The following is a 23475-nucleotide window of genomic DNA, read 5'->3' as shown; positions in this document are numbered from 1 at the left end:
ATCAAGACGTATATGAGCACATGGGACTGCATATCAAGATATGATGTAAAGCAACTATTATAAAGGTAACATAAGAACATAAGAGAAGCCATGTTGGATCAGGCCAATGGCCCATTCAGTCCAACACTCTGTCACACACTGGCCAAAAAAAACAAGTGCCATCAGGAGGTCCACCAGTCGGGCCAAGACAAAGAAGCCCTCCTACTGTTGCTCCCTCCCCAAGCACTAAAAACGCAGATCATCACTTGCCCCAGACAGAGAGTTCCATCTATACCTTGTGGCTAATAGCCATTGATGGACCTCTGCTCCATACGTTTATCCAATCCCCTCTTGAAGCCGTCTATGCTTGTAGCTGCCACCACCTCATCTGGCAGTGAATTCCGTGTGTTAATTACCTTTTGGGTGAAGAAGTACTTCCTTTTATGCATTCTAACTGCTCAGCAATTTAATTGAGTGCCCATGAGTATAGTGAGAAAGGGAGAAAAGTACTTCTTTCACTACCTTCTCTATCCCATTCATAATCTTGTAAAGATCTGTCATATCACCCCTCAGTCATCATTTCTCCAAGCTTAAAGATCCTGAAGCACTTTAACCTTTCTTCATAGAGAAAGCGTTCCAACCCTTCAATCATTCCGGTTGCCCTTTTCTGCACTTTTTCCAATGCTATATCTTTTTTTGAGGTGGGATGGCCAGAATTGTACACAGTATTCTAAATGAGGCCACACCATCAACAAATAAAACTGAAGAACAACAAAATTTAGGAAACACCAGCCTCTGGAAGCATCTGTGCTACTCACCTGGATGGGTTTAATGGTCATGTCTCCTTATAAGGAGTCATGGTATTTTCTGAAAGTGCTGAGAATACTTTGAAAATAAATAAATAAATAGGAGTCTTGTGCAGGGGTGGAATTCTAGCAGGTCACATACCCTTGATGTAGCCAATCCTCCAAGAGCTTACAAAAAAGAGTTTTGTAAGTTCTTGGAGGATTGGCTACATCAGGAGTGTGTGGCCTAATATCCAAAGGAGCTCTTGCTAAAATTCCACCCCTGGTCTCATGTCACTTTAAAGACCAAATACAATTTTATTCTAGCATAAACTTTTATAGATTGGAGCCCACTACTTCAGATGCTTGAATAAAATTGTTAGCCTTAAGGGGATGTCAGCCCTTGGCTGGCAGTCCTCAAGGTGGGTTTAGGGGAGATTTCCTGGAAGTTACTCCCTGTTTTAAAGCAGAAAGGGGCATTATGACACTCTAGGAATTTCAAAATCTGTTTGGTAAAATCATAAACCATAGAAAATTTGAAATTCCTAGAGCATCCTGAGCTCTATTCCCGTTCTGAAACAGGAAGCGACTTCCTCGTGATGTTTTTCCTCCTGTTTTCTGCCTGATCACTCCATTGGGACTCCATTTCCATAGGGGATGGAAAATCATTTGGAGGTTCCCTGTCGTTACTAGGTAAGTGGTAACAATAACAGGAGGCGTTCCTGCTGAGTTTTGTCACAGGGAAAATGGTTTAAACTTGAGGGTAGCCCTTCTTTCAAATGAATGCAGAACGGTGATTAGCATTTTTTCAGAGGAGGAGAAAAGGCAACCTTGAATGTTACATTTTGTCATTCAAGCTTTAGGTATGATCTACACAGCAGAATGCACCGACAGAATGGGCTGTAAATGAAAATATCCCATATTTAATACTACCTCGTGTAAAAACTCTCGGCAGATTGGGAAGAAAAAGAGAGCAGAGAGAAAGATTCTAGCCTCGTCCTTTATGTTGGGTGCTAATTTCCCACATATTGAGAATTGCTAGAGTAGAAGTATTTTTCTCCTGGCACAGCTCAGGGCAGCAGAGAGGTATTGGAGTGTGGGGCAGGGGATCTGCTGCCCCGACCAGGGTCTTAGCAGCCTTAGTTGTGATTCTGACGTGTTTCGTGGCAGAACGTTCCAAGGAGGTCTATGTAATTTTCCTGTATGGTTTCTGTTTGACATTATTATTCTCCTCGGGGAAAGGAATGCCCATGTTGCATCGAAATTATGTGTATGGAAGGGGGCGATAAGTTAGAAGCTGAAATAAGATTGAACTTTCAGTCACATAGGTACACACAATCCTGGCTTTGACTTCTTGCTGCAAGTTCACGTAGTGAAAAACCTCTTTCCAAAAGGGAAGCATCCTTTCGTCTATAAATCATAAATAGATTTCAAGAGCTCATAATCTGGGCCAGCTTTCTGACGTGTTATGCCATTAAGTTCTTCATCATACATTTGTACCAACAGGAAATATGGTACATATGTGACTACCTTAAGGGGACCATCTTAATGAAGCTCTGAGAGTTGCATGACGGTCTTAAAAGGACACTAAAGTTGTACTTTTATGTGAATGTTATGATCAAAACACACACTGTTCCTAACGATATTTAGTTATGTTCAGTTTGAGCTGTTTGCAAACAGAGTCCATTGATTGAGGTTGCTAGTTCGTATAGCACAACAGTACGTCCTCATTGCCCTTTCAAATTATGCACCCAGGGAATATAAGCAGCCCCCAAGATTGTTTCATATCATAAGCTAACAAGGCGTATTGATTCTGCTTGTCATGAGCAATCTGAAAGAGAAACACAAAGGAGTTATATTTTACAGAGTTGGTTCAGGTGTTAAAGGGAACACACTAGCTGTGATACTGAACAATCTATGACATAGAGTCCAAGATAAACTGCAGATTCTGCTATGGTTCATATTACTGAAAACTTTCCAGCACGTTTTCCTGCTACTTGCTTTGACCTCCTTAAGGATTCCCCATCGATAAAAGAGTGATCCTCAACATTCTTGAGCTTATGGAATTTTGAAATTCTGAGAAAGGGTAGCAAACATCAACACAAAATGGCTGCCAGAGGAATAGGACCAATTGAAAATGTCAGGTAGGTGGGGCCAGCCACAAAATGTTGCTAAGTTCCCAAGCCATGCTTTGTTCAGTGGCTCGAGACAGGTGTTTTTGAATGGGCACTCCCTGCAGATGATGCTTCTTGAGCTCCTCCATATCTATCTGGGTTTGGCTGTTTGATTACTTGTGAGGAAGGAAAGAGGAAATGAGTTCAGCTTGGGATACACTGATAAAAGGCTGGGAAAGAAAGTAGTTGAAGAGGGATTCTTTTCAGTTTTGCCTTAACAGAAGGAGTCAGGGAGAAGAAAAGGACAAGGCAGATGCCAGATACCATTGCCTCCCCAGTTGGAAAAATGAGACAGACACCAATATGGATTAAAGGGCCACTTTATTTAACTTAACATAATGGCAAGGGATAACAGTGGGGACAGGTCAAGCCAGGGGTCATTACCAGACCACCTCCTTACCTGGAACTGGGTGAGCCCCGAAGCCCCGGGTGTGAGCCAACCTAATGGCTCAGACCCAGCCGGTCAGGCCACTTGATCGCCGCTTACTTGAACTCCACCCTCCCCCAAGCTGTGGAGCCTGGGATGTGGACAACTCACCATGTGACGGGATCCCCAGGCTCCCTGGGACCAACCTTGGGCCGTACAGCTTAACGATTGCCCCAGGGAGGCCCTTCACCACAATGGTGCGGTGCCACGGGAGCTTACCAATACTCCACTGAACAGGTTCCCAATCGTAAACAGCCACCTACAGAGCCAAGCCTCAACTTAGGCTATTGTGCCCACACTAAGCTCTAGAGCCTGCACAAGCCCTTGCTGTAAGTCAGCCAAAAAGGCCTCATTGCCCTTTACAGAAAGGTGGACCCCGAATGGATGGATGTGGCACATAATATCCCAGCCTCTTCTCAAGGGCTATTCGCAAAGCCCTGTTGGCCTTCTTGCGAGCACACTCCAAACCTGCTGGGTCCCAGGCAGCCCGCCATTCCCGGCATGGCAGCATGGCTGACCACAGGATGAGAACGCCCGGCCACCTTTTCACAATCAAGGTGATGTCAGCCTGGGCCTGAATTGAAAGGGCCTTCCCCTTCATCAGTCCCAGATCATTCTCCCCCATGTGAATCACCAAAATATGCGGTGGAGGGCCCCCCTCGCCCTAAAAAGAAGAGGACGGAGCCCCGACCACTGCATACCCCGGCACCCCTGCCACTCAATGACGGCCATCTCTCTCAGCCCCAGCTGTGCCACCCAAAAAACAATACAGTGGCCACATATGAGGATCCCCCTCCTTTCAACGCCGGCCACAGCACCTAGATAAGAAAGACCATTAGAACTTTGACCAACATACTAAACAGTAAACATAAAACCCACTCGGAGGAAAAGGGCTACTATGGGGGAAAATTCACCTCAAGGCCACAATGGCCGTACATAGGCCCGATAGGCCCCAGACTTCCACCATCCCACACAAAGAATAGCCTCACCCTCATAGCCTATAGCTGCAGCTGTAGATGCAGCTCTGATCCTAAAGGAATGGGTGCCAAATTTCACTCCCCCAAGACCTAACCTAATCAGCGCCCTGCTAGTAACAGTCCAAAATTGGTATTTAGTCCCATACCATACCATACCATAGACCTTTATTGGCATTAATACAAGAATACAGTATACTTTAAAACCAACAGTGACACTATAGAATATAATAAAACCTTTAAAAACCAGCAAAAGTTAAATGACATAAAATAGCAGTAGGCTATGCATGAGTAAAAGCCTCTCTGATTTGGATCGCAACCTGTAAAAAGCAAGCAACGTGAGTAGTGACAAAGTTGTGTTTCCCGTGGAGTAAAAAACGAACCTTGGCCTCGTCAGAAAGGTCTTGATGGTCAGAAAGCAGTGCATCTAGATATCTTGCATGTGGACTGCTATAAAAAGGGCAGTCCAAAAGAACATGAGGGGCCGTTTCGATGACTCCTTGACTACAAGGGCATCGTCTAAGATTGCGGGGGATTCTGAGGTATCTTCCGAAAAGGATGGCCGATGGTAATGCATTAAATCTAGCCAGCATGAATGCTCTTCTTTGGTGAGGATCAGTTAAAAAGAGGAAATAGGGAGCTAAAAGCCCAGGAATCTGGGATAAACCCAGATAGCTTGGGGAGCAAGTTTTCCGAGCTGCCTCAGTTAGACGTTGCAACTGGATATCTAGTAGTCTACGTTTGATGGATTGAAATACCGCAGAAGCAGAGGATAGATAAAATGCATCCAAGGAAATTCCTATGGATGTGATTTTCTTTTGGATCAGGGTCAACCATTTGGATGCATGATGGTCCATCAGCATCAAAAAGGTGAAAGAATTCTGATCAGAATTAAATAAAAGGCGCAGCCAAAACTTTTTTTAAATATGTATATTTTTTATTATTAATACATTATCCGTTTCTCTACATGGTTTCTGATATCCATTTTACATTTACCCCCAACCCATCCCCCTTAGTCTATACATCCTTTTCTTCTTCCAGCCAGGGACAAAGGACTCGAAGCTTCCACTGAATGTCCACTCTCTCGCAGCCAAAACTTAAAGGTCAAAAGCCAGCCGCGAGTTTCCAGCAGCAACAGTCCAGTTTCCATGCAAATTGCAGCATAAGGAACACAGTTGGGTAGTCCCAGAATTTTCCTCAAAAAGAAGGATTGTAGGCCTTCAGTGGTGTGATCAAAGGCACTGATCCATATAGGGGCACCATATAAAAGTTGGGGGCTAGATTTCGCATTAAAAGCTCTTAGGGCCAAAGGGACATATCAGTTCCCTTTCAAATAAGAGAAACGGGCAATAGCCAAGGCACTAGTTCTTGCCACTGTTAGGGCGCACTTGCGATGGGTTGCCCAGCTCCCATTATAGGAAAAATTAATCCCCAGTTATTTGGTAGTTTTGACCTGTTCAATAGGGTTTCCCTGGACTGACGATAATAATTGCTTCCAAGATTTAGAGAAAACTAAAATCTTTGTTTTCCCATAATTCAGGGTTAACTCGTTGTTATTGAGATAGGTCATAACTTGGTATAATAGACGCCTCAATCCAATTTGGGAACATGACAGTAAGACGGCATCATCCGCATACAAAAGGATGGGAACATGACGGTGAGCAATTTTAGGGGCATGCCCATCGATTGCATATAAAACAGGGGCTAGATCATTTTAAAAAAGATTAAAAAGTGCTGGGGCAAGGATACAGCCCTGTTTCACACCCTTACAAATTGGAATTTCCGAAGTTAGATTTCCCTGGAGGTTGTACTTAACTTGACAGCTGGTGCGTGTATACAGTTTTTTAATCAAGGTAAGCAATCTGGGATCCATGTTCATCCTGGCCAACTTAACCCAGAGCAACTCTCTAGGAACTGAGTCAAACGCCGCCTTGAGGTCTAAAAAGGCAGCGAAGAGTTTGTTGCCAGATTTCCCACTGTATTTGGAAACTAGATGTGATAAAACAACACAGTGATCAAGGGTGGATTTACCGTGGCGAAACGCTATTTATTCTGGGCCTAGTATGTTGTTTGTTGTCAGCCAGCTTTTTAGTTTCACTAGGAGGTGTTTGGCATAAAGCTTGCCAACAACTGATAGGAGGCTAATCGGCCGATAATTTTCAGGTAATGAGGGATTGCCCTTTTTATGGATGGGGACAATGATTGCATTGGTCCATGTCCTGGGCATTATTCCAGTGTTATTTATCATAGTAAACAGGGCAGCCAGGGGTGGAGCCCACCATTCTGGGTGGAACTTCAATAGCTCTGGAATGACTGCGTCAGGGCCGGGGGCCTTTTTGGACTTGAGTTGCGAAATCTAAACTAGTAAAGCATTGTACAACTAAACAATTCTTCTTACACACAAATCAGACTGTCTCATCCTCAAATGTTACTAAATTAACTTATAGCTATAACAAGCACAAATTAGGTTATTAATTTAGTTAAAACCCTATCATAGAAAGCACATGCATTTTCTTTATTCATAGCAGATTGCCTAAAGTACCTCAAATGCAGTCAATTACTTTATCAGTCTCTATCTAAAACATTTCTCCTACAGGCATGTTAAAGCAAGTCTACCAAATTACCAAGTTGTTCAAATTCTGTAGCCGTTATGTTATCTAACTTCCCACCATTAATCCTATTTTCACCCCATTAGCAACAATCTCTCTAAATAGGCAGACTATCAATATTTACCTATTCATCGGGGAGAGAAGAAAGAGAGAGAGAACAGAACATAAAAAAGACCCAAATTCCAAAGTCTTTCTTCCCCAGAGTTAAAAACTTTTAAGTTCCTTTAGTTTCTACATCCAAGTTCTATTCGAGGCAGCCCATTTGTCCATAGCTTGTCTTCTAGTGTCATCTTATATTCTTTAGTCAGAGTTCCTTGTTCGTTCACTAAAGCAGAAAAAAAGATCCAAAATCCTTTTTGCGGGTGGCTTTCCAGATCCAGATTTGACTGTTGAAGTGCAATTTTCCTCTTCTCGACATGGCCTGCCTCCTCAACCACCAAAGAAAGAGTTCTTCACCATTTCCCCTTTCCCAGATGATCTTTTTAACAGTCTGCATCCAGTGAAGAATTAAAATGTGTCAGACGGGGCCATTTTCTTTTCCATTTGTTTGTTTTGCATAATAACAGTTTCCCCTTCTGTTTTCACTGCCACTGATTCACTCTTTTTAATGCAGGGCTCCTTTTCATTAGCTGTTAAATCCTCCTCACTCAAATAATTAGCTGTAAACATGAAGTAATCTTTAAGAAGCTGTGTGAGTGAAATAAAATCCTCCTTTAGAGATCTGAAATCTGCACTGATATCTTTTCCATGTGCCATTTCATTAAATGATGCCATTTTAAAACTCAGATTGTGCATAAGCGCAGTCTCTTAAATCAGATTATTTTTCGCTTCTCTCTTGTTAATTCTCGTTCCACAGCAACTTTAACAAAAGTTGTTAAGAGACATTCTTTCAGTACTGACAGATAAAAGAGACAGAACTTTCTGTATTTCCCTTTTGCATTCAGATCATATTGCGAATTCTTGATAACCTTTGTAATATATGTCCAATTAAAGTCCGGGTCAATTCTATTGTTTATATTCAAGCCAAGGCCTTTTGAAGTAATCCTTTAGCTAGTCTATTGATGGTATGTTAAGTGACCCACCGAGGGGGGGGGGTAGGGTTAGAGAGAAAAAAACACCTACTTGTTAGGTAGAGATGTCACTTTAAATGTGGGAAAATGTTGCTTTAAAGGATGTACTGAAGAAAAAGAAAGCTGAAGGAATCGGGAGTTCTTCTTTCATTGCTGACTTCAGCGTTCATAGCCACGGAGCTTCAGGAGGCACGATGGGTCTTGGGGGCCATTGCCTTTGGCCCCTTCCCTCCCCCCCCCCGGAATTCCCATGCCAAAGGGAAGGCTCTACAAGCCCCCCCCCCCCGGTTCAGAATTGCTGCAGAGAGCATCTGCAGACAACTCTGAAGCCAAGATAATGGATCCCGGAAGTCTTCCAAGTTAAATTTCTATCCTACCCTCTCTGCATGCGGACTCAGGGAGGCTAACAATCAGTTCTATAGTACAATTTTAAACCAATAAATACAATTTAAAACATTTTGTGATGCTGTACAACTTTGATATGGTGGGATCTTTCTTTTTGCTGTTAGTGATCCTATGATGTTCATAGCTCCTCAGTGGTGTAAGGTGGCAGTTCTCTCCCGGATAGGTGTTGAAGGCCTGTCAGAACAATTCAGTTTTGCAAGCCCTGAGGAATTGATAGACCCCGCAGGGCCCTTATGGCCTCTAGGAAAGCATTCCACATTTCTGGTGCTGCCACCAAGAAGGCCCTAGCCCGTGTGTAACCAGCCTGGCTTCCTTTGGTCCGGGGATGGATGATAGGTTTTGTGTCCCTGAACACAGTGCTCTCTGAGGAACATGCAGAGAAAGGCGGTCCCATAGATAGGCAGGCCCTCGACCATAAAGGGCTTTAAAGGTCAAAACCAATACCTTGAAATGAACTCAGAACACCACAGGCAACCAGTGCCGCTCTTTCAGCACTGGCTGAATGTGCTTCCATCTAGTTGATCCTGGAACATTTAGAAAGAATGGATGTGATTACTAAGAGCTAGCATGGGTTTCTCAAGAACAAGTTATGTCAAACTAACCTGATCTCTTTATTTGAGAAAGTGACAACCTTGCTGAATCAGAGGAATGTTGTAGACGTTTATCTTGATTTCAGTAAGGCTTTTGATAAGGTTTTACATACTATCCTTGTTGATAAGTTGGTAAAATGTGGTCTGGTTCCTGTTAGCGTTAAGTGGATCTGTAACTGGTTGACAGATCACACTCAAAGAGTGCTTATGAATGGTTCCTCATCCTCTTGGAGAGGAGTGACAAGTGGAGTGCCTCAAGGATCTGTCCTGGGACCTGTTTTGTTCAACATCTTTATAAATGATTTGGATGATGGAATAGAGGGAATGCTTATTAAATTTGCAGATGATACTAAATTGGGAGGGGTTGCAAATACAGTAGAAGACAGAAACAGGATACAGGATGACCTTGACAGGCTGGAAAACTGGGCTGAAAACAATAAAATGAATTTTAACAGGGATAAATGTAAAGTTCTGCATTTCGGTAGGAAAAATCCCATGCATAGTTATAGGATGGGAGAGACTTGTCTTAGCAGTAGTATGTGCAAAAAGGATCTAGGGGTCTTAGTGGATCATACACTGAACATGAGTCAACAGTGTGATGCGGTGGCTAAAAAGGCAAATGCAATTTTGGGCTGTATCAATAGAAGTATAGTGTCCAGATCACACGATGTGATGGTATCGCTTCACTCTGCTCTGGTAAGACCTCACCTGGAGTATTTTGTTCAGTTTTGGGCACCACATTTTAAGAAAGATATAGACAAGCTGGAATAGGTCCAGAGGAGGGCGATGAAGATGGTGAGGGGTCTGGAGACCAAGTCCTATGAGGAAAGGTTGGAGGAGCTGGGGATGTTTAGCCTAGTGAGGAGGCGGCTGAGAGGTGGTATGATCACCATCTTCAAGTACTTGAAGGGTTGTCATATAGAGAATGGTGCTGAATTGTTTTCTGTGGCCCCGAAAGGTAGGACCAGAACTAATGGGTTGAAATTAAATCGGAAGAGTTTCTGGCTTAACATTAGGAAGAACTTCTTGACCGTTAGAGCGATTCCTCAGTGGAATAGGCTTCCTCGGGAGGTGGTGGGCTCTCCTTCCTTGGAGGTTTTTAAACAGAGGCTAGATGGCCATCTGACAGCGATGAAGATCCTGTGAATTTGGGGTAGGTATTTGTGGGTTTCCTGCATTGTGCAAGGGGTTGGACTAGATGACCCTGGAAGTCCCTTCCAACACTTTGATTCTATGATTTTATTAGATCTGTCAGCCCCATTTGACACGGTTGACCATCAGTTACTGTATAGCCACCTCACATGGAGACCCAGGGGTCCACCTTGAAATATTTGACCTCTTTTCTCCAAGGTCGGGGACAAAAGTTGGTGATAGGGGAAGAATCATCCCAAAGACATCTGCTTATATGTGGTGTGCCACAGGGTGCGGTTCTGTTCCTGATGTTATGGTATGGGCTGGGGTGTCACCAATATGCAGATGACACCCAGCTCTATCTACTGATGGGTGGCCACTCCGACTGTATCCCGGAAAATCTAGACCTGGCTCTTCAAGCCATAACATCTTGGCTCAGGCAGAGTCAGTTGAAGCTGAATCCGACAAAGGCGGAGGTCCTCTATCTGAGCTGGGGTGACCTAGGAACGGAGATCCTTTTGCCCCTATCTTTCCCTGTAGCTGGATCACCCGTCAAGAGCTGGCAAAGGGATCTGCATTTATTATTTTGTGTTTCAAACTAGCTTGGTCAGCTCTTTCCAATGTTTTTTTTTTTTTTAGTTTGCATGCCAGGACATTATCAATGGAAACTTAAGGGCCTCCGATTATCTAATAGGTTTGTTCTATCTTTTTGTAGAATCCAGATGTAAATCTGGTAACAAGTAACCCGGTAATCTAGTAATTAGCTGCAGTAGTCTGCTACCCCTTTTTTTAGATCTAAACCATACTTCCCAAGAAGATATAACACCTGCCATTTGTGCAAAAAGCTCATGTTTAATATAAGAAGATTTTTTAACAAATTTATTCAGCTTTTTCAGATTCAGTCATAGGAATTGTCCCTCTTCCCCAGTTACTAGATAATTAACCCAGTCTATAAGTTCTTTGTCTTTATCTATGACAGGGGTGTCAAACATCCAGCTTGGGGGCCAAATCAGGCCCCCCAGAGGGCTTCTATCAGGCCCCCAAGTAGCTGGCTGATGTCTGCTTTCCTTCTGCATCACAGCTTGCTTTGCCAGGCTTACTCTATGATGCAGGAGCTATAGAGCAAAACCTCTATTTTCTCCATTGACTGAGGCTTCTCCCTTGGCGAGAAAGGGGGGAAAGGAGAGCTTGCTTTGCCAGGCTCTCTCAATCACACAGCAGAGCTATTGAGCCAAACTTCTCTTCCTTCTATTGGCTGAGGCTTCTCTGTCTCCTGGTCCTTTGGAGAAGGAAGGAAAGAGCCAGAGCTTCCTTTGCCCAGTTCTCTGGATCCCGTGGGAGAGATACAAAGAAAGCATTGTTAAGACCAACAATTGTTTTAAGACTGTTTTATTTTAAGGGTGTTTTTTTTTTAAAAAAAAATATCTTTAATTGTGTTTGTCCCTGTTCTGGGGGCAGGCCACATGCCCTTGGAAGGCTTCCAGTCCACCCCTTTTCCCCTGCTCTCTCTTCATGCTGCCCCAAGCCGGTGGTCTGTAATCACCCTTGGAATTAATTGCTGTTTGCTATAGTTTCTAAATGCAGCTTAAGTCTGTTACATTAACCTCAACTACAATATACTTACTTGAGCTGAAGTGCCCAGTGTATAAAATTCCTTCTTGTTTACAGTAATTTTATGCAGTCAGCAGATACTGATGTTTCCTGGAGACTTTTGGGGTGGGGGGGACATACATGAGCTGTAGTCTTCTCTGAGCAAACAGTTAATTGTTTTCTTTCAGGGACAAATCTATGATTTCTTTTAGACTTCTGCCAAGTAATTCTGCTTCTTGCAGATATGACAGGTCTGTCCAAAGGCAGGTCAGTGCCCGATTCCCTGGCATGAATAATCACTTATGTAATCTTTTGAAGATTCCTTTTGACTTTCTACATAGTTCAAATCAATTTGTGACTTGTGTTTGGTGCCGATTTTGTATGCTGTTTGCTGCAGTCCATTGCTTCATTGTCTTGTTTTCCTTTCAAAACTTGCATTCTTGTCTGGGTCAGCTCTGCCACTTGGAAAATTAAATTGCCTTTTCCAGGTTTAACTCAGAGCTCTAAAGTAGCCTTTCTCTTAGACTTCCTTGCTTCTTCTTCTTTTTTTTTCTTTTTTTTGGCCATCAAGTTGCAGCCTACTTATGACAACTCCATTGGATTTCAAGCCAAGAGACTTTCAGATATGGTTTGCATTACTGCTTCTGCGTAGCAACCCTGGAATTCTTTGGTGGTCTCCCATCCAAATGCTAACCAGTGCTTAGCTTCCGGAATCTGGTGAGATTGGGCTAGACCAGACTATCCAGGACAGGTTGAGTTACAATTTAATCTTCAAAAGGTAGATATGCACGTCCTTCAAAATGTTTCATAAGTTTTTAAAAAATGTTTATTATTTTCAAAATGTTCCTTTTCTTTTATAACAAGGTTTCCATTTAATTTGCAGGTACAATATAGTGATTTATTTTCGGTGACTGACATTAATATCCTGCCTTGTTCCAGACATTTAAGACAGCTTTTAGATACAAACACCACGTTCAAGCAGGACAATAAAATCAATACCTATAGTCTCAACAACATACTCAGTCCTAAACAACCAAAGGGGGCGGTGGCTCAGTGGTAGAGCATCTGCTTGGGAAGCAGAAGGTCCCAGGTTCAATCCCTGGCATCTCCAAAAAAGGGTCCAGGCAAATAGGTGTGAAAAACCTCAGCTTGAGACCCTGGAGAGCCGCTGCCAGTCTGAGAAGACAATACTGATTTTGATGGACCAAGGGTCCGATTCAGTATAAGGCAGCTTCATATGTTCGTATGTTCAAAATATACACCCCTCCAATAAGTTATCCATCAGGGATTAATTCTCAACGTTAGGTAATTATAGGGCCCCATTTGCATTGCCATTCCACAGGTATGTGCTGGAGCATGGAAGGCTATATATGGGGCCACTTCACCCCTCCCCTTCACATCCAGAGCATATCAATGGATGGCAAGGAGGAAGGACAGCCAATATCATAGACTATTATAACAGAGTGGGGTTCTTTTTCCTTTTGCTTTTTTTTATTACCCTAGATTAGAAAAATGGATAAGAAGTTGTCCATCCCAATGAAATATCTGGTTCATAATTTTCCAAATGCACAATGTTTCCACTAGTGAAAGTGATTATGGAGGAGCAGTCTGTGGTGCTCGTCTGTAAAGTACTGGGGTCGACGCAGTAAGAGACCAGAGGCGGAGAGTGATGTGAATCTGCAGGCGCAGGCGATGTGGCCTTCCTTGTTGCAGAGTCGACAGGTGGCATTCCGGAATCGGCAGGTCTTTCGCTCATGCTGGCCCCTGCAGCTTGCACATGCAGGTGGTGTCTTGTGTCTCATGCCCTGTGGGGCATGGGTGGTCTTCCTTCCTGCTGAACGATAGCCGGTTTGTGGAGCTTTGTCCTCGTCTGAGTCCTCTGTAGATGGTTCAGGGTTGATCTGGTGGTCATTTAGTCTGTTGTCTGGAGAGCCAGTTTGGTGTAGTGGTTAAGTGTGCGGACTCTTATCTGGGAGAACTGGGTTTGATTCCCCACTCCTCCACTTGCACCTGCTAGCATGGCCTTGGGTCAGCCATAGCTCTGGCAGAGGTTGTCCTTGAAAGGCTAGCTGCTGTGAGAGCCCTCTCCAGCCCCACCCACCTCACATGGTGTCTATTGTGGGGGAGGAAGGTAAAGGAGATTGTGAGCCGCTATGAGACTCTGAGATTTGGAATGGAGAGTGGGATATAAATCCAATCTCTTCTTCTTCTCTGTCAACTGGGCTCAGAAAGGGCTGCAGAGCTACTGAGGCCTCACAAAAGGGCTTTCAGCACACTTAGCTTCTGAAGGCTACAGAAATAGCCAGAGAGGCCTTGCCCTGCTGGGAGTGTTTCCTACTGCCTGAAAAGTGCTAGATAGAGACTGTTGCTAGGCAACACAGGCTATTGGTCAACAAATGGAAAGGCCTCAGGTAAACAGAATAGCATACCCTCCAAAACAGTGATTTTTCTCCAGGATGGAGAGAGATGTGTTTTCTGTAGTTCAGTTGTGATTCCAAGAGATCTTCAGGCTCCATCTGGCTACCCTAGGCCTGGCAGGACCCTCTGGATGCCTTGATGCTATCAGCCATTTCTTCCCAGGGAACCACTGTTGCCAATCTCCAGGTGAGGGTTGGAGATCATTCAGAACTGCTCTCCAGATGACAGACATCAGCTCCCCTGGAAGTGGGAGGAGGGGAGCGAATGCCTTCACTTTGGTGGGTGGGAAGACAGCAAGGGTGGGGAGGCACTCACCCAGAGCCTCTTTCTGGAGCCAATTCTTTTTTCCCCTCACAACTTATTCCTAGTACTGAATAAATTGATAATTTTAAGACCCTGTTGAATCTTCTTAGGAATGCATTTTTTTATGCCTCCATTTAATTACTCAGTGGTGATTTCTCCCCATACTTTTACAGAACACTGCAAAAATCAAAGTGATCCTCCTACTTTTCTTCACTACAGTGTTATCCGCGGCTCTGAATGGAGGTGCTATCATTCTATTACCTGTGAAAATAAAGTAACATGATAAAGTAAAACAAGTTCATTTGAAATCATTGTAGCATGGAAAAACTAAGACCTCTCTGGTGAGACCTCATTGGCCAGGCTTGGCAAATTATCAGTGGTGAGGGAGACAGAGTGCTAGTTTGTTAAACTCACTTTGATTATACTAGATACTAGAGGAAGGTTCTAAGCTTTTTTAGTCAATAAACATATTCCCGTGTTGTTAATCATACTAATTAAATCCCATTCATGCAAGAATTCCAAAGACAGCTGCAGAATCTGAAGAAAAAGAATTTGATCACAACCAAAACATTGTTGAAATTTATTGGCTGAGGTTAATCTAGTCAAGAGGAGTCCCAGAAAAAAATGTGTATCTTTTTATGTGCAGAAGCCTTCAGACATGAGGGAGGGAAAGGTGTTTTTCTTTAGATTAAAGTTAGATGAAATTGGAGTACACATGGCGACAGCTCCCCCCCCCCCCCCCGCTCCAGTAGTTCTGGCTCCCCCCCCCCTCCAGTAGTCATATCAGGCCTTGAATGTTAGTATTAATAACAGCTATAATGTGTTCCATGCCATCCCAGCATGCTTTACAATTTGGAACAAATATTCAAAGGGCTATATTTGGGGAATTTACACATACTGCTGAAAGGAAGCTAGACATTAAAATGACATCTTACTTTGAGAGAACAGCAATAATACGCAGTGAGGTAGGACAAGGTTTTTTTTTTAAAAAAATGCTTCCACCATTTGATACTTATAGGAGAATGGACCAGAAACTGGACTGTGTTTTCCTGTTGTTATAAAATGTGGCATGATAGAAGAGAAGCAGCAAATTAATCCTTAACACTAGGATGGTACAGTGCTGGCCTGAACGAAAAAAAAAAATTTCTCTTTAATTATAATAATAATAATCGAGGTGGAATTCTAGCAGGAACTCCTTTGCATATTAGGCCACACACCCCTGATGTAGCCAATCCTCCAAGAGCTTGTAAGCTCTTGGAGGATTGGCTACATCAGGGGTGTGTGGCTTAATACACAAAGGAGTTCCTGCTAGAATTCCCACCTTCCCTACTTTAAACTTGGGTTACCAACCAACAGGTTACGGCTGGATCTCTTACAATTACAGTTCACCTGAAGAAAATAACTTCTTTGCAAGGTGGACTCTACGGTGGTATCATCACCATCACCATCCATTTTTCCGCAACACAAAATTGGAGTACACATGGAGACAGCTCCCCCCCTCCAGTAGTCATATCAGGCCTTGAATGTTAGTATTAATAACAGCTATAATGTGTTCCATGCCATCCATGTGTTCCATTTATTATAGAAAATTGATAAATACAACAAAAAAGAGCAAAATGCAGTTTGCCAAATTATATCAAATCGTTATCTGTTTAATTTATCGGCCAACCTCCCCCAAAGAGCTCAGGACAGCAGGCTGGATATGGCCAAGGCCATCACTCTCCTCAACTGCAGGCCTGGTGGAACCCCACTTTAAGATCCCGCTTTCCTCAAACTCCATTCTTCTCAGGCTCCATCCTCAAAACCTTTTGGCATTTCCCAATCCAGAATTTACAATCCGACTCTCAAACGTTTTGTCATTTACTTGCAAATTCTTTAGTGTAATATTACTGCTGAGGATTTGATTTTAACAAATGTATTCTCAATGTGATCCCCCTAGAGAGCCAGTTTTGTGTAGTGGTTAAGTGTGTGGACTCTTATCTGGGAGAACCGGGTTTGATTCCCCACTCCTCCACTTGCACCTGCTGGAATGGCCTTGGGTCAGCCAGAGCTCTGGCAGAGGTTGTCCTTGAAAGGGCAGCTGCTGTGAGAGCCCTCTCCAACCCCACCCACCTCACAGGGTGTCTGTTGTGGGGGAGGAAGGTAAAGGAGATTGTAGGGTGCTCTGAGCCTCTGTCCTTGAAAGGGCAGCTGCTGTGAGAGCCCTTTCCAGCCCCACCCACCTCACAGGGTGTCTGTTGTGGGGGAGGAAGGTAAAGGAGATTGTGAGCCGCTCTGAGACTCTTCGGAGTGGAGGGCGGGATATAAATCCAATATCTTCTTCTTCTTCTAGATAGTTTCCTCTTAGCCTTAACATTTAACTGTAGTTAAAGAAAAATGGCCACAAACATCACCTGTTGCTAATTTAAACACATATGCTTTGCTCCTCTCATCTCTGTTCTTGTGTGAAGAATTATCTTTAAAAATAACTCCATCTTTCTGAATCCACAATGGTGTAAGATTGTTTAGGATTCCTTTATCGCTGTATCTCACCAGGATGTGACCTGGATACCACCCCAGGGTCACCTTTCTACAATTCCACATAAACTGGTATTACAGGAATTTATCATGGGGACTGCCTTGAGATTAACACTGAAATCCTGAACAGAGTTATATCTTTCTAAGTCCAGAATGGCTTTAAACGTAACTCTGTTTAGGACTGTAGTGAAAAAAATGCCAAGTTTGATGATGAAACAAAATGTGAAGGAACCTCAATAGAGAGGGGGGGGAAATGCTTCAGTAAACAAGTGTTAATTTTGCACAATAAATATCTGAGACAACTGAGGTACAGAATTCAGTCTTACGACTCTATGCCAAGAAACTCCTTCTTGACAAGCTGGCCAAACCTTTTGATTGACAGGTCATTTCATATCAAATCAGCACAGTAACACCAGCTGTTACTCAGTAATATCTTTACTGCATTATGCAGTTCCTGGGCAGTACAAGAAGATTCACAATGCAATCCTGAGGGCTGCTGTGGTGGTGCTGCTGGCATAAAAATTGTGGTGCTACAGATATTCCACAGGAGGATATAACAACGCATGCCCCTCTGTAAGGCATGGCATGCACACCAGAATCCAAAGCAACCGCAGCAACACCCACCCATCAGCCAATGGCAGCCTATGATACCTAGGGTTGCCAGGTCTTCCGGGTCACCAGGAGGTGGTGGGGTGGGTAGGGTTGCCAGCTTCAGGCGTTTGAGGGTGGAGCCTGGGGAGGACAGGGATCTCAGTGCGGTACAATAGCATGGAGCCCACCCTCCAAAACATGCATTTCCTCTCGGGGATCTGATCTCTGTAGTCTGGAAATTCGCTATAATTCCAGGGGACCCCTCCAAGTCCCAATGACACCCTAGCGTGTGGCACACAAGCACAGCTGATCACTGCCCATTGATCCAGCCACTACCCCTAGATACCAGTCATATCCCGCCTACAGAGAACCAGCAGACAGGAAGGGAAGACCAAGCAATAGTGCAACCCCCACAGAGAGGCACGTGGTCTGAGCAATAGGGGAAGGACACCCGTGTGATGGACAGGATGCCCACCGCTTCCACATTAAGGGCCTGACTAGCAGCGAAAGTGCTACCAACAGACAACCACCCCTGCTCTGAGTCTCACACCCCCTTTTCATGACAATGTTAAAAAAGATAATAATAAAAAATATAAAGGCTAGGCTCAAACATACAGCCCCTGACCAGGATCCTAAGAGGGAAGATTCAAAGAAGACATGGCAACATGGGGCTCTACATGGGGCTGCCCTTGTGCCGAACTCGGCGGCTACAGCTGGTGCAGAATGCAGCGGCTAGGCTGTTGCTGGGGCTCCCAAGGTGGGAGCACATACAGCCGGGACTGCGTGGGCTGCACTGGCTGCCAGTGGCATACCGAGTTCACTACAAAGTGCTGGTTATTACCTTTAAAGCCCTATATGGCCGAGGACCTACCTACCTGAGGGACCGTCTCTCCCCATATGAGCCCCAGAGGGCACTGAGGTCATCTGGGAAAAACCAGTTGAATATCCCTGGGCCAAGGGAGGCCAGACTGAAGGCCACCCGGGATCGGGCCTTCTCTGTCACCGCTCCGCTACTGTGGAATCAACTCCCTGAGGAGGTGAGGGCCCTAAGATGTTTAGATCGATTCCGTAGGGCCTGTAAGACCCACCTTTTCAAGATGGCCTTCAACTAGTGACAAAACTAGTGATAAAGCTAGGTATGCTGCTGGAAATGTCTTTATTTTCTGAATTCCACTAAAAATCTAATGTTTATAATGCCATATTGTTTTGTTAATTTTAATAATTTATAACTGTTTTAACCATGTTTTTATAAGTATAACGGATGTAATGTGTATTTTATGTCGTGAGCCGCCCTGAGCCTGCTTCGGCGGGGAGGGCGGGATAGAAATAAAAAAATATTATTATTATTATTATTATTATTATTATTATTATTATTATTATTATTATTATTATTATTATTATTATTATTATTATTATTATTATTATTATTATTATTATTATTATGCATTCCATTGTAGCCCTAACCACTGCCAGCTACATGGGGCCAGGCAGAAACCATTGCTTTGTCAAGCATGGCCAGGCATTGGGATAGCATGTCTAGGCTCTTGGTTCAGACCCTGCACAAATTATACAACCATAAGAAGAGCCCTGCAGGATGAGACAAGTGGTCCATCTTCTAATCCAAAATCCTGTCTCACAGAGTGGCCATCCAGTTGACAGTGGGTCGAGACCTTCAGGCTGATGTCTCACCTGCTAGCCTGCAACTGCAAGACCCCACAAGTTTCTGACACTTTTTGAAGATTCTTGCTGCTAGTGTGCATACGTAGATAGCAAGAATACTCTGGTTCCTTCCTGCCTTTCTTAGCATTACCACTGAGACGAACAGCAGAAACCTGAGGTTAAATAATTCAACTGTGGAGAGTTTTCCTCTTCAGCAGAGTCAGATTCAGAGACCCTCTTGTCCTGTGAAAAATCTCCCTGGTGTTCTCCGAGCCAGCCCACCATACCCCTCCAGTCACAACAGCTGATCCTCCAAAGCTCTGAGTACACTTGCCGGACAATGCTGTACCCCTCTACTGAAAAGCTCACAACTCTTGCTCCTCCTTTTCTTTTCATGTGACTCTGATGTCACATGACTTCCCTGTCACATTGTTACCATTCCGCAGTGGGCATTAAAAATGAGTCCTGGACGTGGAAAACATCAGTTCTGTGACTTTTGCCTGCCTCTTGCCTCTCCCTATGCCACTGTTTTCTTATGCCTTGTTAATTGTCTGTATATATGTATAAATGGACGTATGTATAAATGGACAATGGACCACTGAAGACAAGATTTTGAAGAAAGAGAACAGCAATACACCCCTACACGCCAATAAGAGAACAGCAATACACCAATATATAGGCTTTCATTATAATCTTGTCTCCATTTGCTTTAAGGAATTTTGAAATAGTGTTTGGCGAAGGGCAATGTCAGTAAATGAAATGGCAGAATGATTTAGTACCTGTAACAAGCAGGCATTTAGTCCCAGGGTATAGTTAACAGATGCATGATGCTTCAGCTAAGCAGATTTGGAGCTGGTCAAGCCTGGATAGGAGACATATTGGGGATGATATATATGCTACCTTTCTCGAAAAGAAGAAAGGCAAGGTATAAATATAATAATAAGGGATTTAGAATGTAAGTTCTGGTTTGAGGAAGGAAGTAAAAGCATTTCATAGGTTTCTCCTTCACTGAAAGTTCAATAGAATCGCTACTGGCTTTCTCGAAGCCAACAGCAATATTGTACATTTCCTTTTCATCTGATATGTCATACCCAGCTCCCAGTGTCCTCATACTTCATCACATGCTACTGTCAACATCTGAAGGGACAGAGGAAGAGTCCATGATGAGAATATGTAAGTGAAGAACTAAGGAGATAAGAGCGGCTCAGTTAAGAGTACTTTCCTATGTTCCAGAGGAGAAAATAAATGGGCTCTGGTCAACACCCTCCCAAGAAATGGAAAATTCTGCTCTCCTTCACTCACTCACATCAAAGTGATGTTCTTGAGAACTTTACTTTCTTGTGTGTAAATGCCTCCCCACTATTCCTATAAATGCTGCCCCTGTGAACACAATCATGACTGGAAGAAACATTACTCTTGGATACCACGTGTGGGGTAGGGATGGAGAAAATGGCTGCTTTGGAGGGTGGAGTCTATGGCAGGGCTGGCCAGACTGTGGCTCACCAGCCACATGCAGCTCATGAAGCCCTCTTGTGTGCCTCCAAAGCATTTCCTCCCACCCCTGGATTCCCCTCGGCCTTGAAAGCAGAAGTTTCCCTCACAACCCGTAAGTAAGAAAGTAAATTGGGTGGGTGGGCAGCCAAAAAGGAAGCTAAGCCCTGCCCCCAGCAGCCCTCAGTTGGGTCAGGACAAGCTGGATTGCATGTGTTGCCTTGTCTTGCTACTCCTGGGAGCTAGATGTGCTCCGGATGGGGGGCGGCTGGGAGTCATTTCAGGTGGGAGGGAAGAGAGAGGCCCAGAGTGTCCAGGCTGTGTGCCACTTGCACAGGCCATTGGGGCTGATGGGCCTGTGCAAGCAACATACAGCCAGGCCACTCCCAGTGTGGGGGGAGATGGTGGCTAGGAATCAAATCAGGCGGGGAGGAAGAGAGGGGATGAAAGCACCCAGGCTGCATGCTGCTTACACAAGCCCCTCAGGGGAACTCCCCCCCAGTGGGCCTGTGCAAGTGACATGCAGCCAAGCCACTCCCAGTGGCTTGCACAGGTACATTGGGGGAACTTTCCTAGCACAGCCTACATATTATACAGAGTGGGGGGGTGCACCAAGCACGAGGCAAAAAAAGAGGGGAAGCAAAAGGAGGAGCCAGGTATCTATACCTCACTGCCTCCCCCTCTTCTCACTTACCTTGTGCCAGGACGCTTGTGTCCCATGTCATAATCTCCTTCCGGTGGGGCAAAGGTGGCCCCCGCTAGCAGGTGGCGGTTGGCTCCTCGGGTGGAGGAGCCATGTTCTCAACCCAAAATTGGCAACTATATTGTGTGGATGGTCCACTGAGTTCTGAATTAAGTGTGAAGCTGATTATGTGTGTGGCTTGCACAGGCTCAGGTTTTCAACCCATGCAAAGAAGCTATGAATGCTTAGTTTGCAAAAACAGATATCTGTGGCCCTTGTGGATATTGTGCTAGGGTGATATAGGAGATTAACTATGTTGCGCTAGTTAGAGCACAATTTAAACGAGACACTGATCTCATACAAATTTGATTGGCAAAGCGCTCTTCCTCACCAGTGTCGTGTTTAAATTAGGCCTTGACGACATGAGAGTAGTATGAGTTACAAAGAGAGACACTGGACGTTTTCCCACAGAGCTTACCTTGGAGTGACGTCCCTCTTCACCGCGCAGCATCTGCGCGGATTTCCCACCAACTGCTCCACAGAACCAAGAAGAGCCGCGGCTTTTGCGTCGCTAACGTAAACTGGGTTTTAGTGGTTTACATCTGTGACGCAAAAGGTCCGGCACTTCCTGGTTATGCGGAGCAGTTGATGGGAAATCCGCTGCGCGGTGAAGAGGGACGTCGCTCCGAGGTAAGCTCTGTGGGAAAACGCCCATTGTATCTTCCCCCAAAAACCTTTGCATTCTTATCAGTATGTCTCTCTGCGTTGCTGATCATAATGAAAGACCATTTGCCAGTGATAATGTAATATGCACTATCTCCAGTTCAAAGTTCTCAGCTTTCCTTGTGTGGGGATTTCGGTTGTTATAAAGCTGAAAGTAAAACCATAAAATATAAACCAAAGTTAAGGTTTCACAAAATGTAGGGAGCTTGATTTGCATGACTTTTTAAGAGTTGCTGAGCACATCCATCACATGAGGCTTGGGACAAAAATTCTGCATTTCGTCAATGAGGTGTTATATAGTGCAGGTGATAATGGGGAATTTTGCAAAAGGAAAAAGCATAGTTTGCACAGGCAGTCAGTTCCCTTGAAATTAATGTGCCTTGCAGGTGTACGAGTTGGCATAAGATTTCAGTCTCAATTAGCAAGAATGGAGTGGACTGTTTGTTCAGTGGGATGAAGTGGGCAGAGCCCTCCATCTGCACTTTCTTAACAGTAAGAATGCAAAAAAAAAAAAATGCAAATTACAGACATCTGTGATGTGGGCACCTTGCACATTTCTAAGCTTTCATTTTCTTTTGTTCCGATCACCTCTGTGACTTTGACCGAGGAGAGAGCATTAGCTATCTCTTAAAATAACTCCCCAGGAAAGTAGTTAACCTCCAATCTGCCACCTCACCATTCACAGTTGTGTGCCAGCACTGCTTCCTTCCATTCACAGTTCATACCTCCCCCATTACCTGCCTAATAAAGTGGGAGACAAGATAATCACCAGAGTCATTATGGTAGCCAGCTTGTGCCCACCTGTAAATATACCACCACTCGCCATTCTGGGGCTCACGCTATCAAGTGAGATAGAAATATCAGCCTGAGCTTGATGTTACCATTTCATCCATTATGCTTCGATGAGCAGAGAGTCTTTTTCTAAAGGAACTTGACTCTCCCATTCTTGTACATCCATAGCTACAAGGTTCTGCTTGGTTTTTTCGCAGCTGCTTTGTCAAAGGTTGATGCTTAAGTAGTGTTTTCAGTCTGGTCCCCAGCTGCTGCAAAGAATAACAGCATCAGGGTAGACATATGTGTTAATTCCAAATCGTACATAAGATTTTGTTTAATTGTATAAATGCTGTACTTCCTCCTTTTCAGTGGAGAGCCAGTTTGGTGTAGTGGTGAAGTGTGCGGACTCTTATCTGGGAGAACCGGGTTTGATTCCCCACTCCTCCACTTGCACCTACTAGCATGGCCTTGGGTCAGCCATACCTCTGGCAGAGGTTGTCCTTGAAAGGGCAGCTGCTGTGAGAGTCCTCTCCAGCCTCACCCACCTCACAGGGTGTCTGTTGTGGGGGAGGAAGGTAAAGGA

The 23475-nt window shown here is 44.2% G+C and overlaps 1 protein-coding gene across 1 annotated transcript in view; it reads left to right on the top strand.

The window, feature by feature from the left end:
* The window catches only part of CNTNAP5 (contactin associated protein family member 5), a 705383-nt gene that overhangs the window by 247510 nt on the left and 434398 nt on the right, over positions 1 to 23475 (top strand). The window lies entirely within an intron of this gene.

Source organism: Heteronotia binoei, chromosome 21, assembly GCF_032191835.1.
Source record: "Heteronotia binoei isolate CCM8104 ecotype False Entrance Well chromosome 21, APGP_CSIRO_Hbin_v1, whole genome shotgun sequence".
NCBI lineage: Eukaryota > Metazoa > Chordata > Lepidosauria > Squamata > Gekkonidae > Heteronotia > Heteronotia binoei.
The sequence above is the reverse complement of the archived record's forward strand: the minus strand, read 5'-3'. Positions and strand labels throughout refer to the sequence as shown.